General features: G+C 38.6%; 1 protein-coding gene across 1 annotated transcript in view; it reads right to left on the bottom strand.

Annotated features, from left to right (window-relative positions):
• LOC129137592 (coiled-coil domain-containing protein 144A-like) overlaps nucleotides 1–14,391 on the bottom strand; it is a 104,647-nt gene that overhangs the window by 81,381 nt on the left and 8,875 nt on the right. Inside the window, exons 2-4 of the mRNA XM_063798898.1 lie at nucleotides 13,443–14,045; nucleotides 1,246–1,279; nucleotides 820–961 (exon numbers count right to left, since the gene is read on the bottom strand). The gene's annotated coding sequence lies outside the window, so the exon portion shown is untranslated. The remainder of the gene's footprint in view (nucleotides 1–819; nucleotides 962–1,245; nucleotides 1,280–13,442; nucleotides 14,046–14,391) is intronic.

Here is a 14,391-nt window from a genome sequence, read left to right on the forward strand (position 1 = left end):
CCATCAGAATGGCTAAAATTTCAAAATTTAAAAACAGCAATAATAAGAGCTTGTGATGATACAGAACAACAAGAAATGTCGTATACCTCTGGTTGGAATGCAAAATCAATACAAATACTTTGGAAAACAATTTAGCAGTTTCTTAATAAAGAAAGACAAAGGGACAAGAAGAGACTTTTATGGATGATGAACATGTTAACTCTCTTGATTATGGTGGTTTCAAATGTGCACACGATTGTATATTTTATATACGTGCAGTCTATTACATATCAGTTATACCTCACTGAAGCTATCAGTGCTGGAACAAACATATGACACAGAGTGGGACACAGAGAAAGAGAAGAGTAAAAATGATGCAGGATAAAGCTAGAGGATTCAGATCTCTAACCTTATAGCAATAAGAAGTAGTAGCTGAGTTATAAGCAAAGGAGTAACATGATCAGATCCAAATTTTAAAAAATTTATCATTATGATTGCAGAGTAGACCATGGTTTTAGGAGGTGGGGTATTTGGGAAAACAGTTTTAAGATTCCTAAGATTCTCGCAGCATTCCAGGTGGAGAAAAAAATGGTAACCTGACACTGGGGGAAGGAATAGGAGAGAAAGAGTCAACAAAAAAGACTGGGAATGCCACTCACACTGAGAAAAGTACAGTGGAGTTATCATAGCTCTTTGGTGTAGAGGATAAGTTAGTTCTCTATTTTACCACTGAGCGTATTTCTGAGATGAGCTTCACTGTCACACGTCAGTTCTCAGCAATGTATACACACATTACTGCAGGATACATCAAAAGGCCTTGCATTTATGCAGTGGTCCTACCTTTATACTCCATTCTAAGTTGTTCAATCAGCAACATAAAATTCTCATAAACAGAGTGAGACAATTCACAATCCTCTGAGGCTATTTCAGATGGCTCCATTGAGTCAGCAAAGTCAGCCTCAGGATATATTTGGTTTTTGACCTATAAGATAAATAATACTGTTTCAAAATGTCCTCGAAAGATTTATAGCAATACTAAAGGTACGGAAGCGGTATTTCTCCATTTTTTTTGTATGAGCAAAAATACAGGTACTTCTTAAAGCAACAGATTGTTCTTAAAAGGTACCATTATCAACGGTTACTGTTTCTTCATCACTTTTTCTAAGCAAACAGCCTTACAACAAAACATCTTGTTTTTTTCATTTTTACCTTTTAGAACTTGTTTTTTAAAAACAATATTTTAGATCATTTCCTTTTTTACAATACCTCGTTCTTTTCATTAGATGTTTTATCTGCAGGCCTGAAAAAAAAAAAAAAACAATTCCTTTTAGAAAAATAGCAAAGATGTAAAATACAAAGAATATCTAACACTACTGTTTTATCATATAAAATGTCTGCATTTGTGTTACTTCTATTCATCAAGTGTATAGGTAATTTTTTTACAGGTAATGTAAAATGCAGTAATTTTCTACAACGGACATTAAACTATAAACAGAAACAGCAACATTAAGGGATAAAGAAATTTACTACTACTAATTTAATTACAAAGAATTAAATTTAGGTCAAGATTTCTCATAGTAAAACCAAAAGAAAAAAACATGTTACCTGCATTGCATGATAAAAATAAATATACCAGGGTCTTCTCATTGTTGTCCTTTTCAATAAAAACAAGCTTTTATGGGCACTAAAACCTATTTGGAAAATATTACTCACATTCTTATATAAGGGAAACCCTTTTTTAATGATGATATTAGTAAGCTTTTTCTGGACTTACTATGCAGGTACTGTGCATCATTCTGAGCACTGTCCATGTGTCAAACTCATATAATCCTCATAACAATTCTGTGAGGTCAGTAACATATTAAGAATTTTATAAAGAAAGAAAATAGGCACAGAAGGGCCAAGTGACTGTCCTCAGCCCATACAGCTGGTCAGTAGCAGACCCAGAACTCAAACCCAAGAATTCTGCCTCAAAAACATGTGCTTCATGATATGCTGTGAAGGTAACATTTATTTTCAAGTGTTTTAAAGAGAGATGATAGCAGATGAACCCACATTGTCATTCCATTTCTGACTACAACTATAAATAATGTCAGAATCTTGCAATTTTTTTCTAATAAAAAAACTTTATACAGAGGCAAGTTTAGAAACCTACTTTCAAAAAACTAAAAAGTATTTTTAATGAAATCCATCAACAGGTATTCACTCATGTATTCACCCATTCATTCACGCGTTCAACAAATAAATACTCATTGAGCACACAATACATGCTGATGGCAATGTTGGTCCAGGGAAACATGGTTTTGATACTTCAGAACTTTATAATCCATTGTAGGTCAACTTGATTAAATATTTTTTAAAAAAACTTTATAGGCCAGGTGCAGTGGCTCACGCCTGTAATCTCAGCACTTTGGGAGGCCGAGGTGGATGGATCACGAGGTCAGGAGTTCAAGACCAGCTTTCCCAAGATGATGAAACCCCGTCTCTACTAAAAATACAAAAATTAGCTGGGCACGGTGGCGGGCGCCTGTAATCCCAGCTACTCAGGAGGCTGAGACAGGAGAATCGCTTGAACCTGGGAAGTGGAGGTTGCAGTGAGCTAAGATTGTGCCACTGCACTCTACCCTGGGTGAAAGAGCAAGACTCTGTCTCAAAAAAAAAAAAAAAAAAAAAAAACACTTTATAATCCAGAAGTAATAATCTGATAGATTGTCAACAGTTAGCTTTTCTAAAGTACTTAAACAAAACCCTCCCCTTCTCCCCAGAATCTAAACAACTATAAAGTTGATACTCCTGACATTTTAGAGTACCTCAGCAGATCATACCTATTCATCAGGGATGTTTAAATTCTATTCAGTGTGGCCTAAGTGTTTGCATGTTTATTATTTCACAATTAAAAACAATCTGCATATGATAGTTTAAATTTTAGGTCACCGTTCACAGGTTCAGTTATGCTAATATGTTACATTTCTGAACCAATGCTGAAGGAACAAACTCTTACCATAAAACTCTACGTGAATAAACACTTTAAGGACAATTAGTTTGCTAAAAACCTACAAAAGATAATGAATCGAGCTTTCAAACACTTAGACATACAAAATTAAATCTCATAAACATGTTATCCTTGTCCCTATCATTCCCAGCAGCATACAAACACACTCTAAAAGCTTCTGTTTTGAAATAAAAAAGAAAGAAAATTCCCTTGAATCCCACATTCTTCTTCAGTTATCACTCATTTCTCTGTTGCCTTTCCCAATAACGGTTCCCTCAAGGGGTATCTATGCTTATCCACTACAGTCAGGATTCCACAGCAATTATTTATTGAAACTGCTCCTTGTCAAAGTTACCAGCCCTCATCATAATCAGTCTTTCAGCATTGATATAGTTGAGTATTCTCTAGCTTTGGCAGACTACACTATTTTCTATTTCCAGAAAAAGTAACCACTGGGAATATTCCTTCTCAGAGAAATAAAGAACTTATACATTTTAACTTCTTTCAACCTCATCTATTTCACTTAAACTGCTGTCATCATCTCCTTGTAGCAGACCACAAGTTACTAAATTAGCCTTCTCAAACACTGGTGTAATCAGAGATTATTTTGAGGTACATTTTTTATTTTCATTTTTCTTTACTTCCTTCATATGTAACGCAGAACCACAACTTTAAAAAATCTACAAAAAGCCAATGTTTTATAATAATTCTACTGATAACAAATAAAAAAAATTTTGTAAAATTCCAACTCTTCCCCATGTCAATTCATTAATTCAAAAAACACAGTTATGAATTATCAACATATAAAGAAATATATATTTCCTGCCTCAAAAACCAGGTAATATGCAATTATGATACAATGTGTAGTTTAAGAGTTGATATATGGAAAGTTATATTTTAGCACAAGGAAGGCATTACAGAAGAGGCAAAATATAAGAGGAGCTCACCAGGGAAAAAATAGAGAAAACTACTCCACTTGGAGAATGGAATGACAGCACAAAGATTAGTCCCATGGAGTCTAGGTGTTTCCTAGGAACTTGAAAGGAAAAGTGTAAAACACAAAGAAAGTAAGAATGGAAGATGAATGCCACACTAAAAAGCTGGAGTCAGCTGGATGTGGTGGCTCACACCTGTAATCCCAGCACTTTGGGAGGCTGAGGCGGGCGGATCATGAGGTCAATAGATCAAGACCATCCTGGCCAACATGGTGAAACCCATCTCTACTAAAAATACAAAAATTAGCTGGGCATGGTGGCGCACCTGTAGTCCCAGCTATTCGGGAGGCTGAGGCAGAAGACTCGCTTGAACCTAGGAGCTGGAGGTTGCAGTGAGCTGAGATTGCCACTGCACTCCAGCCTGGTGACAGAGTGAGACTCTGTCACAAAGAAAAAAGAAAAGAAAAGAAAAGAAAAAAAAAACAGCTGGCCGGGCGCGGTGGCTCACGCCTGTAATCCCAGCACTTTGGGAGGCCGAGGCGGGCGGATCATGAGGTCAGGAGATCGAGACCACGGTGAAACCCCGTCTCTACTAAAAATACAAAAAATTAGCCGGGTGCGGTGGCGGGTGCCTGTAGTCCCAGCTACTCGGTAGGCTGAAGCAGGAGAATGGCGGGAACCCGGGAGGCAGAGCTTGCAGTGAGCCGAGATCAAGCCACTGCACTCCAGCCTGGGCGACAGAGCGAGACTCTTGCTGCCCAGACTTTTTAATACTATAGAAATGAGTAGATCTCGGGCCGGGCATGGTGGCTTATGCCTATAATCCCAGCATTTTGGGAGGCCAAGGAGGTCAGATCACAAGATCAGGAGATTGAGACCATCCTGGCCAACATGGTGAAACCTGTCTCTACTAAAAATACACATGAAAAATTAGCTGGACATGGTGGAGCATGCCTATGGTCCCAGCTACTCAGGAGGCTGAGGCAGGAGAATCACTTGAACCTTGGAGGCAGAGGCTGCAGTGAGCCAAGATCGCACCACTGCACTCCAGCCTGGGTGACAGAGCAAGACTCTGTCTCAAAAACAAAAAAAGAAAAAGAAAAAAGAAAGAAATGAGTAGAACTTTTCCTGTAGGCCATGGGAAATTTACCAGGTGGAATGCTTTGGGCTGTAAATACTAGATGACCTAACTAACAGTGGCTAAAACAGTAGGGACCAGAGTTGTTTTGATGGTTCAGTGATAACACGGTGTTTTGTTCATGTCTATTTTCATCGCTGACTAATTAGCAACAGCTCCAAACATCATGTTTTCACCGACAATATCTGAAGGCTGAAAGGGTGGCTTTTCTTTACATGTTTCTTTTAGTTAGGGAGAAGACTCAGAAGGGTGCAGTTGACTTCCTGTAACATTTTATTGGCTGGGTCCTACCACATGCTCATTCCTAAACCAGGCACTGGGGAAGCAAATGTAATTACTATGATGAGCTTAGAATAATCATTTCTTCTTTTGGAGTGGGGAGGGCTATTGGCATGATAAATATCCAAATAGATGCGTGTTTCTCCAGCAAGACAGAACAGGGAATTGCTATTGGGTAGGGAGACAGCAATGTTTACTGTAGGGACTCATTGGAGTGGGGAGTCACATGATTAGATTTGAGTATTAGGGCAATCTGGTTATGGTATAAAGCAGGGATTGGCAAGCATTTTCTGTACAGGGCTTTTTCATGTGGTCTGTCATTCCTACTCAACCCTACCATTGAAGTATGAAAACAGTCATAAAAAGGCAAGCAAATATACATGACTGAGCTCCGGTAAAACTTTATTTACAAAACTATAAGGCAGACTGGATTTGCTCCATGGCCTGTAGTTTGCTGACCCCTCATATGGAGAGCAGCTGGAAGATAACCACATAAAGAGACAGGGAAACAAAAGAAACATTTGCATTTATCAGAGCTATAGTTTCCTTGTGCTGTCCTTAGACTAGTGTCAGTCTGTTGTAAGGTTTTCACCCATCCATGGTGAAATCAGTAAGGTTAAGGAGCTCAGTTATTCATTTAAAAATGTTGGTCTTTTTCTTGGCATGATGCCTTTTTCATTTATTTTACTTAAACTTTTTTTTTCATTTAAGAAATAACATTAATAGTTGTTTTTTCCCTATAAAAGCCAATACTTAAGAGCCCATGTTTAACTAGGAAATATAAACATAAAATAAATGTGTCACAGTGGAAATATAAAGCAGATGCAGAAAAGAGGTACAGTTAATATAATTTAGTGATTGTTGAATGTAAAAAGATAGGGGATAGGGAGAAATCTCAGATGATTCTCAGGTTTCCGGCTTGTGCCCTAGCATTTAACCTGGACATGAGGGAGTAGGCAGTTTTCAGGTGTATAGAGGAGAGCAGCAGGTCAGCAGTCACGACTAACAGTTTTCTCTGCATTGCTGAGTTTACTGAAATGTCCATGTGGGATATTTTCAGTAGGTAATTGGATAAATTTTTATGGCTGGAGATGGAACTCTGAGGTTGGAGTTGCAGACTTGGAATAACTGAGGCAAAGTGGTAGATCCGAGTGAGCTTGTCCATGATGGGAAAGGTATGGAATGAGCAGAGGGCCAGTGACAGAACCCTGGGAATATCAGCATTTCCCAGAGGAATTAGGAAAGAAGCCTGAGCCGTGGCTAAAGAAAAAGAGGAGAGGAATCATAAAGTGATGTTGCAAAAAGTTACAAAGGTGAGAATTTCAAGGAGGGAGTATCAATTCTAACCAGTAAGATTACTAAAAAGTAAAGTGAGTTAAGCTTTTAAAAGCCTTCAGTGGCACTGTCTTCCAAAGAACAATCATAGAGTTGTGGGGTTCGCTGTTTATGTGATCAGTACTTCTGATGTTCAAATGTGGAAGAATACACCTACCAAGATCCTACCTAACTTTTGTAACTGCAGCAGCTCCCTGTACAGGATCAGGGAAAATGGTCAAGACTGGTGAGTTAATGTACCACCATTTTCCTAGAATTGTCTAAACCTAAGGTCATATGTGAGGCAAAGTGTAGTCTTTCTTACCCGCTTTTTTGTGGAAATGCTTGTTTGGTACTCAAGTCCTTGATAGGCTCTTCTGAATGCATTCCCAAACAAACATCTGACAGCAACAACTGGAAGCCACCACCAGATGCACGTATATATCCTTCCTCTGACATGGAATCATAATACAGCCATGTTGTGACACAATTTCGGGTTTTGATTAGAAATAGTTTACAGGCCAGCAGTTTAGACAAACTGACATTTTAAAAATATTTTATTGCAGGAAACTAATATAATGTCCTGGAGAAAAATATAAAGTGAAATGCTGAATATAGCAGTTCTCAGTACTTGGGGTTTTGGTCACATCAGGAGAAAAGTCAGTGCCTGACTCCTTTGGTTAGTGCAGTTCCCTTTTCATTTACCCTCTTGTGATATTTCTGCTCTTACTGCTTCCTTTTGAATTCCATTCCTAAAGAAAATACTATTAGAACACATTTCAAATGCACTTCTTTATATCTGCACCACAATGACACAATGATGGTCTGCCAAGATTTTAAGTGTCTTCTGGGTTGTCAAATACAAATTGTTTTATCTGACATAGTTTAAATGTGAAGTGCTTTTCTGGTATTACATTTCTTCAGAAATTGGTCATCTGTGATTTAACTAGAATATGTGGTCAATTGGATTACCACATTTTTAACCATCTATACATAAGATGTCTCTTCTCCCGGCCAGATAAGTTAAAAGTCCTGTTGATCCTTACTGATCAGTTCCACTATTTGCAGGGTTTTTTTGGACTTTTGTTGTTGTTGTTGTTGAGACGGAGTCTCGCTCTTCCACCCAGGCGGGACTGCAGTGGCGCTATCTCGGCTCACTGCAAGCTCCGCCTCCCGGGTTCACGCCATTCTCCTGCCTCAGCCTCCTGAGTAGCTGGGATTACAGGCGCCCGCCACTGCGCCCGGCTAAATTTTTGTATTTTTAGTAGGGACGGGGTTTCACCGTGTTAGCCAGGATGGTCTCGATCTCCTGACCTCGTGATCCACCCAGAGTGCTGGGATTACAGGCGTGAGCCGCCGCGCCCGGCCTGGACTTTTTTTTTGAACGGGTGTGATTATAGCACACTGCAGCTTTAGTTCCTAGCCTCAAGCAATCGTTCTGCCTCAGCCTCCTGAGTAGGTGGAACAACAGATGTGTGCTACTGCACCTGGCCTGCTGCACAATTATTATAAAAATGAATTAAATCCTACCTAGTGGGAGAAAATTGACTGTGATCTTATAATTTTTTGTTCCAGAAACTTTTATACTGTAGAGTATATTGTCAGTCATTAAGATTTTCTATTTTTAATTGGGTTAAAATAGGATTGTTGCTTTTTAAAATTACTTTCTGACATCATTGTTTCATGCATTTTTAATGCCTTTAGTCCAGTGGATATAGCAGTACAGGAATCTCCAAGGCAAATGTCAAAAAATAAAAAATAAGCAGATTAGGGAAAGGTATTCTGTGAAATTACCTTCTGATTGTAGTCACATTAACACATCAACTTAAACAATAAAAAATTGTATAATGCAATTGTATCAGGGGTTCCCAAGAACCCCTTCACTGAGGTTTGGTAATTCACTGAGAAGGACTCACAGGACTCAGCAGATAGTCATATTTAGGCTTTGATTTATTACATTTAATACAGCAAAAAGACACAAAGCAACATTCGAGAAAGGAAAAGGTGCGTGTGTCAAAGTCTGGAGGAAGCCAGGCACAAGCTACAGGAGTCATCTCCTGTGTAGCTAGCAGGATATGCTTAATTCCCCCAGCCTCAAATTTTGATGACACATGTGCAATGTTGTCTACCTTACCAGAGTTTCATTAGAGGCTCAGCACCCATGTTTTCGATGGAGGCTAGTCACATAGGCAACCTCTCCTCTCCCTCACATGTAACAAAACTCTAGACTCCCAGGAGGAAATTAATTGTTCATAGTAAACCACATTTGCACAAACAGTTTAGGCACAGTGAGCCACTCCCTTCTTCTAAATTAAGGAATGCTGGGAACCCTCCAAAATTCAAGGTCCCAAACACCAGCCAAGGACTAGCCTTGCAAGCAAGCCTTTCTAAGGATGGGTGTCTGATGCCTGCTATATGAAATCTTTGCTGCCCAGCAGCTATGCCCCTGAGTAAATTTTTGGTGTTATCTTAAAATTTTCTATAATATAATAGCAAATAATATGATAGAACATAACATGGTACTGGTTTCAGTTGCATCATTCATATTAAATAGCAAGGCTGCTTACAGTTTTGACATTTGGTGACTACTTAACAGGTATTGGTACATAAGTTACTATGGCAATATTAAGTAATTATAATCTGTCCTTCTTATCTGATTAACCTTTCAGTAAAATTGTGGGATAAAGTAGGCATAATAAGTTCTGATTTAAAATTAGAATAAAAATTGTCTTTCATTTTATTTTCATGGATGGACCAGTTTTGATTCATATTGTACTAGATCCCTGTTTACAATTATGAAATAAGATCAGATATTCAATCATTTTTGTGAATTTTTTTGCCTAAGTATACAATTAAAATTAATTGCTTTATGTGTTTTTATATGCTTCAATTTGGGAGATAGTACTCATATTCTGTTACCTTGATCTTTAGTGATTTGCAATTTTCAAGGTGACTCTGTCTTTTTATAATTTAGGGTAATAGCAAGTTCAGTGAGTATGTGCTTTAAAATTAATAATATTATTTTCTGAGCAGTTTTAGATTCACAGCAAAATTGAGAAGGTACAGAGATTTTCCATATTCCCCATGACCCCTGACATATGAATAGCCTCCCTCATTATCAGTACCCCCCATCGGAGTTCATCAGAGTTACAGTTGAGGAATCTACCTTGACAGACACATCACCCCCAAGGTCCACAGTCTACGTTAGGGTTCACTCTTGGTGTTGTACATTCTACGGTGTTGGACAAATGTGTGATGGCATGTATATACCCTTGTAGTATCACAGACAAAATAGTTTCACTGCCCTAAATATCCTCTGTCCTCCACTGTTTCGTCTCTTCCTCTCCACTGGTTTCTGGCAACCATTGGTCTTTTTGGTGTCTCAGTAGTTTTGCTTTTTCCAGACTAGTCATATAGTTGGAATAAAACAGTGGTGGATATCTTTTTGAATATTTAAACAATAAAGTTCCATGGTAATTTGATTCTGTCATTTTAGATGTTCTTTGTCCTTGCGTTTGTTTTCCTCATGTTGTGTTCATCAGAACAGGATCTGATGGCATATGATTTGACGTGCTGAGAAAGCGTGATCTCTGTAGACGTTTGCCACGTAACGGGGAGGGTGGGGAAAAATGGCATCATGCAGTATTCCACAGCACTAACTGGACCATTGTGCTCTAGGAGATGGGTCCAGATAGACTCTAGCGATGGGACGGGATAATCTCAAGAGCTGGACTTTATAAAACTAGAATCACAAAGTCTTGCATACTTACCTTGCACTTAAAAAGAAGATCAGGCAGTGAACACTACAGGTGAATAAATATGTTCCTCTCTGGTTCTCTTCCTTTTAGGGATGAGCTTGAAAACAGTCTATATTATTAGAATATGGCTCATCTACAACTAAATGCTCTGTCATAGGAAATGCCAGTGTTTTTCTTTACAATAAATGAAAAATAATTTTGTTTTCACCAGAGAGAGTAACAACTGTTGGCACATTCTGGCAGCTTGAGTGAGCTGATAGTTCTGTTCATATATATTTTTCATACCAGGTAGTACTCCCTGGCAACCTGCCACCACTGTGGAAGTGTTTCTTCTTAAGCTTCTCACTGAATGAACGGTGTGGCTCAGAGTGAATAAGCTCTTTAAGGGAGTGATCTTTCCAGTGGTTCTGTCCATAGGAGGTAAAATGGGAGGTGAATTTGAGCCTTGTTTGTGCTAGGGAAAATAGCTAGAACTCAGTAGACATTGCCAGCATCTGCCCCAGAAGAGGATTAGTGAGAGTGAGTACACTGATCTCCCTTGAGCTCTTCTCCACTGGCAGCTGAAAAGTCTTTGCAAAGATCCTTGTCCCTGGTCTCTTCCCTATGTTTTGCCACATAACACAGCACAGCACCCATAGACCTACACAACAAAATGTACAGTTTTCCCCCCTTATCCATGGGGGTTATGTTCCAAGACCCCCAGTGAATGCCTGGAACTGTGGATAGTACTGAACCCTAGATATGCAATGTCAGGATAGAAGGAAGAGGATAAGAGTAAAAGGGGGAATAAAGAATGTGGAAGGCAGAGAGTATAGAGAGTAAATGAAGGGAAAAGAAGCAAGTGGATATGATGGAGGGTGGTAAAATGAGATAATACTTCAAAAGAGGAGTGGGGTATTTGAAAGGTGGAATGAATATAAGGTGAACGTGCAGCCCCAAAACTTATCAGATAAGACAAACTTTACTTGCCAATATGTTAGTTGTGCTTTAAGTTTAATTATTTCATCATAGTGTGGCTATACTGATGATTTTAAGCCAGTCAGATATTCTGGTCAGCAAATCATGTGTGTGTGTGTGTGTTTTGATTATCAAAAATGAAGAAAGCAATTAATTACCCTTAATAACTATATGGTGGACACAGTCTTTTAAAACATTGATTCTGAAACTTTTTGGCCTGGGGTTCATTTTATATGATTAAATATTATTGCCTAGAGGTAACCAACACCCTGAATTAAGAATTTATTATGTCCATTCCCTTTTAAAACATTTCATTACATATTGTGTATGGTCATAAATAATATGTAGAATTTGTTTTCATGTCCTAAAATTGTATATAAATTGTTTTACACTCTACATATTTTGCAACTTTCTTTTGTCTGGTCACATTACATTTTTGAGGTCAGTCCTTATTGACACAGGAAGCTCTGGTTTTCTATCAAATGACTGGATCTCAAACTCTCTTCATAATGATAAATAAATAATTAAAATAAAGAAAAATTATTGCAAATTCCAAAGAGCTTTTATTTAAGTCGGTTGTGTCTTTTGATATTTACTATTTTAGAAATAAAAACTAAAATATTTTAAAAACAAGCATGCGGCCGGGCGTGGTGGCTCACGCCTGTAATGCCAGCACTTTGGGAGGCCGAGGCGGGCGGATCACGAGGTCAGGAGATCGAGACCATCCTGGCTAACACGGTGAAACCCCGTCTCTACTAAAAATACAAAAAATTAGCCGGGCGTGGTGGAGGGCGCCGGTAGTCCCAGCTACTCGGGAGGCTGAGGCAGACAATGGCGTGAACCCGGCAGGCGGAGCTTGCAGTGAGCCGAGATCGCGCCACTGCACTCCAGGCTGGGTGACAGAGTGAGACTCCATCTCAAAAAACAAACAAATGAACAAAAAAACACAAGCACGCACAGCCATACATTCCAATAGCCTTTAGAACTATGACCCATTCACCATTAGAGCTATGATGTTATGACACACCATGTCTATGAAAAGCTCCACTGTACACGTGAAACAGAATGAGAGTGAAAATGGCAAATAACATTTTGTATTATTTGACGTCTTGGCCCCTCATCTGGATCTTGAACTCCAGGGATTCTCAGATCATAATTGAGAGTCAACATTTTAAACCACATATGTGGTTGTGGATAAATGCACCCTTTATGATGAAATGGACTTTAAAGTTTCACTTATGTGTTTTTGGCTTGTTTCTTTCACTTGTCTTAAAAAATTTAAATCTCAGGCCGGGTGCGGTGGCTCACGCCTGTAATCCCAGCACTTTGTGAGGCCAAGGCAGGCAGATCATGAGGTCAGGAGATTGAGACCATCCTGGCTAACGCGGTGAAACCCCGTCTCTACTAAAAATAAAAAAAAATTAGCCGGGCCAAGTGGCAGGTGCCTGTAGCCCCAGCTACTAAGGAGGCTGAGGCAGGAGAATGGCGTGAACCCGGGAGGTGGAGCTTGCAGTGAGCCGAGATTGCGCCATTGCACTCCAGCCTGGGTGACAGAGCGAGACTCCGTCTCAAAAAATAAAAAAAAAAATTTAAAATCCCAACAACTTTGTTGATATAGTAAAAAGGAAAATATTTTTGTTATGTATTCCTTTCCTGTCTCGTGGCACTGTGTGCTATTTGGATCTAGTGTGGTCCTAGACTAATCCTGTTCTCACATGGGAACAGTTAGAGCCCTTACGGCTCTTATTTTGCAAATAAATGTATGAAGTTTATCCAAGTATTTGAAAGGAAATTCTGAAGATAGTGGTGCATTGAGGAAAGACCATCTCATTATAATTAAAATAGTTTTAAAAGTATATTTATTATGAGTTTTTGTAAATCCTGTGTCTCTACAATACATACATACAATGCTGTCATGTATATTTAAGCTTAAAATGGTTAGACATAAATTCTGTTTTAAAAAATGTATATCCACGAAGAATCTTAATGGAAAGCAAAATATGTAATAGAGACTGCTGAGTGAATAAAAGTAAGTAATAGTAAACAGTAAAAATGTAGAAAAGTGAGAGATGATAGTTAATTAAGCTTACCTGAATGAATTGTAAGCATAGGACATGTAAAATATAATAAGCCTGAATGCATAGTGTGTTGTGGGAGAGAGCAGGATGTGGGACTGTTTCTGTGAAGAAAGCATGTATACAAGTTAGTCAAATTATTGTGTTATTTACATCCTAAAAATGAAAACTTCATTTTCGGATTTTTCAGATTGGCATCCTACTAATTTGACCCTTAGTGATGAGACTTGTCAGAGATCCAAGAATCTGAAAGTTGATGATAAATGTCCATCTGTATCACCATCAATGCCTGAAAATCAGTCAGTAACCAAAGAACTGGGACAGATGAACTTAACAGAATGAGAAAAGATGGACACTGGAGTTGTACTTCTCTCAGGGAATGATACTCTCCATGACCTGTGCCAATCACAGCTACTAGAAAACAAAGAGAGCAAAGAAGGTAACAAAGAAGCATAGAGAATTCAGTCCTAGAGTGCCTCTCCTTGGCTGCATAGAACTATAGTTCTGACTTAAAAAAACTTTTTCTGGTAAAATGTGCTTTGTGCTTACTCACCTTTTGCACTGAACAGAATACCTTTTGGCAGGATATTTGTGTTCTTCCTTTAACCAAAGTAACATCTAGATAACAGAGAATTAGGGGAAAGCATGATTTTCTTTAGGAAGTAGGATTATATTTAGAATATAGGGACTAGGTATGTTTAGGGACTAACATAGGATTATATTTAGGATAACTTAGTAGAGACCTAAAGATTGCTGACTCAAACACAATGTGGTTTCTTTGCTTTATTTTTACAGCTCTGAATTCACAGCTGTTAGTTATAACTATATGCACTATAATTTAAAAGACACCTTCCCACACCTGTAATCTCAGCACTTTAGGAGGCCGAGGTGGGTGGATCACGAGGTCAGTAGATCGAGACCAGCCTGGCCAATATGGTGAAACCCCATCTCTACAAAAAATACA

The sequence above is a fragment of the Pan troglodytes genome, chromosome 19 (assembly GCF_028858775.2).
Source record: "Pan troglodytes isolate AG18354 chromosome 19, NHGRI_mPanTro3-v2.0_pri, whole genome shotgun sequence".
Taxonomy (NCBI): domain Eukaryota; kingdom Metazoa; phylum Chordata; class Mammalia; order Primates; family Hominidae; genus Pan; species Pan troglodytes.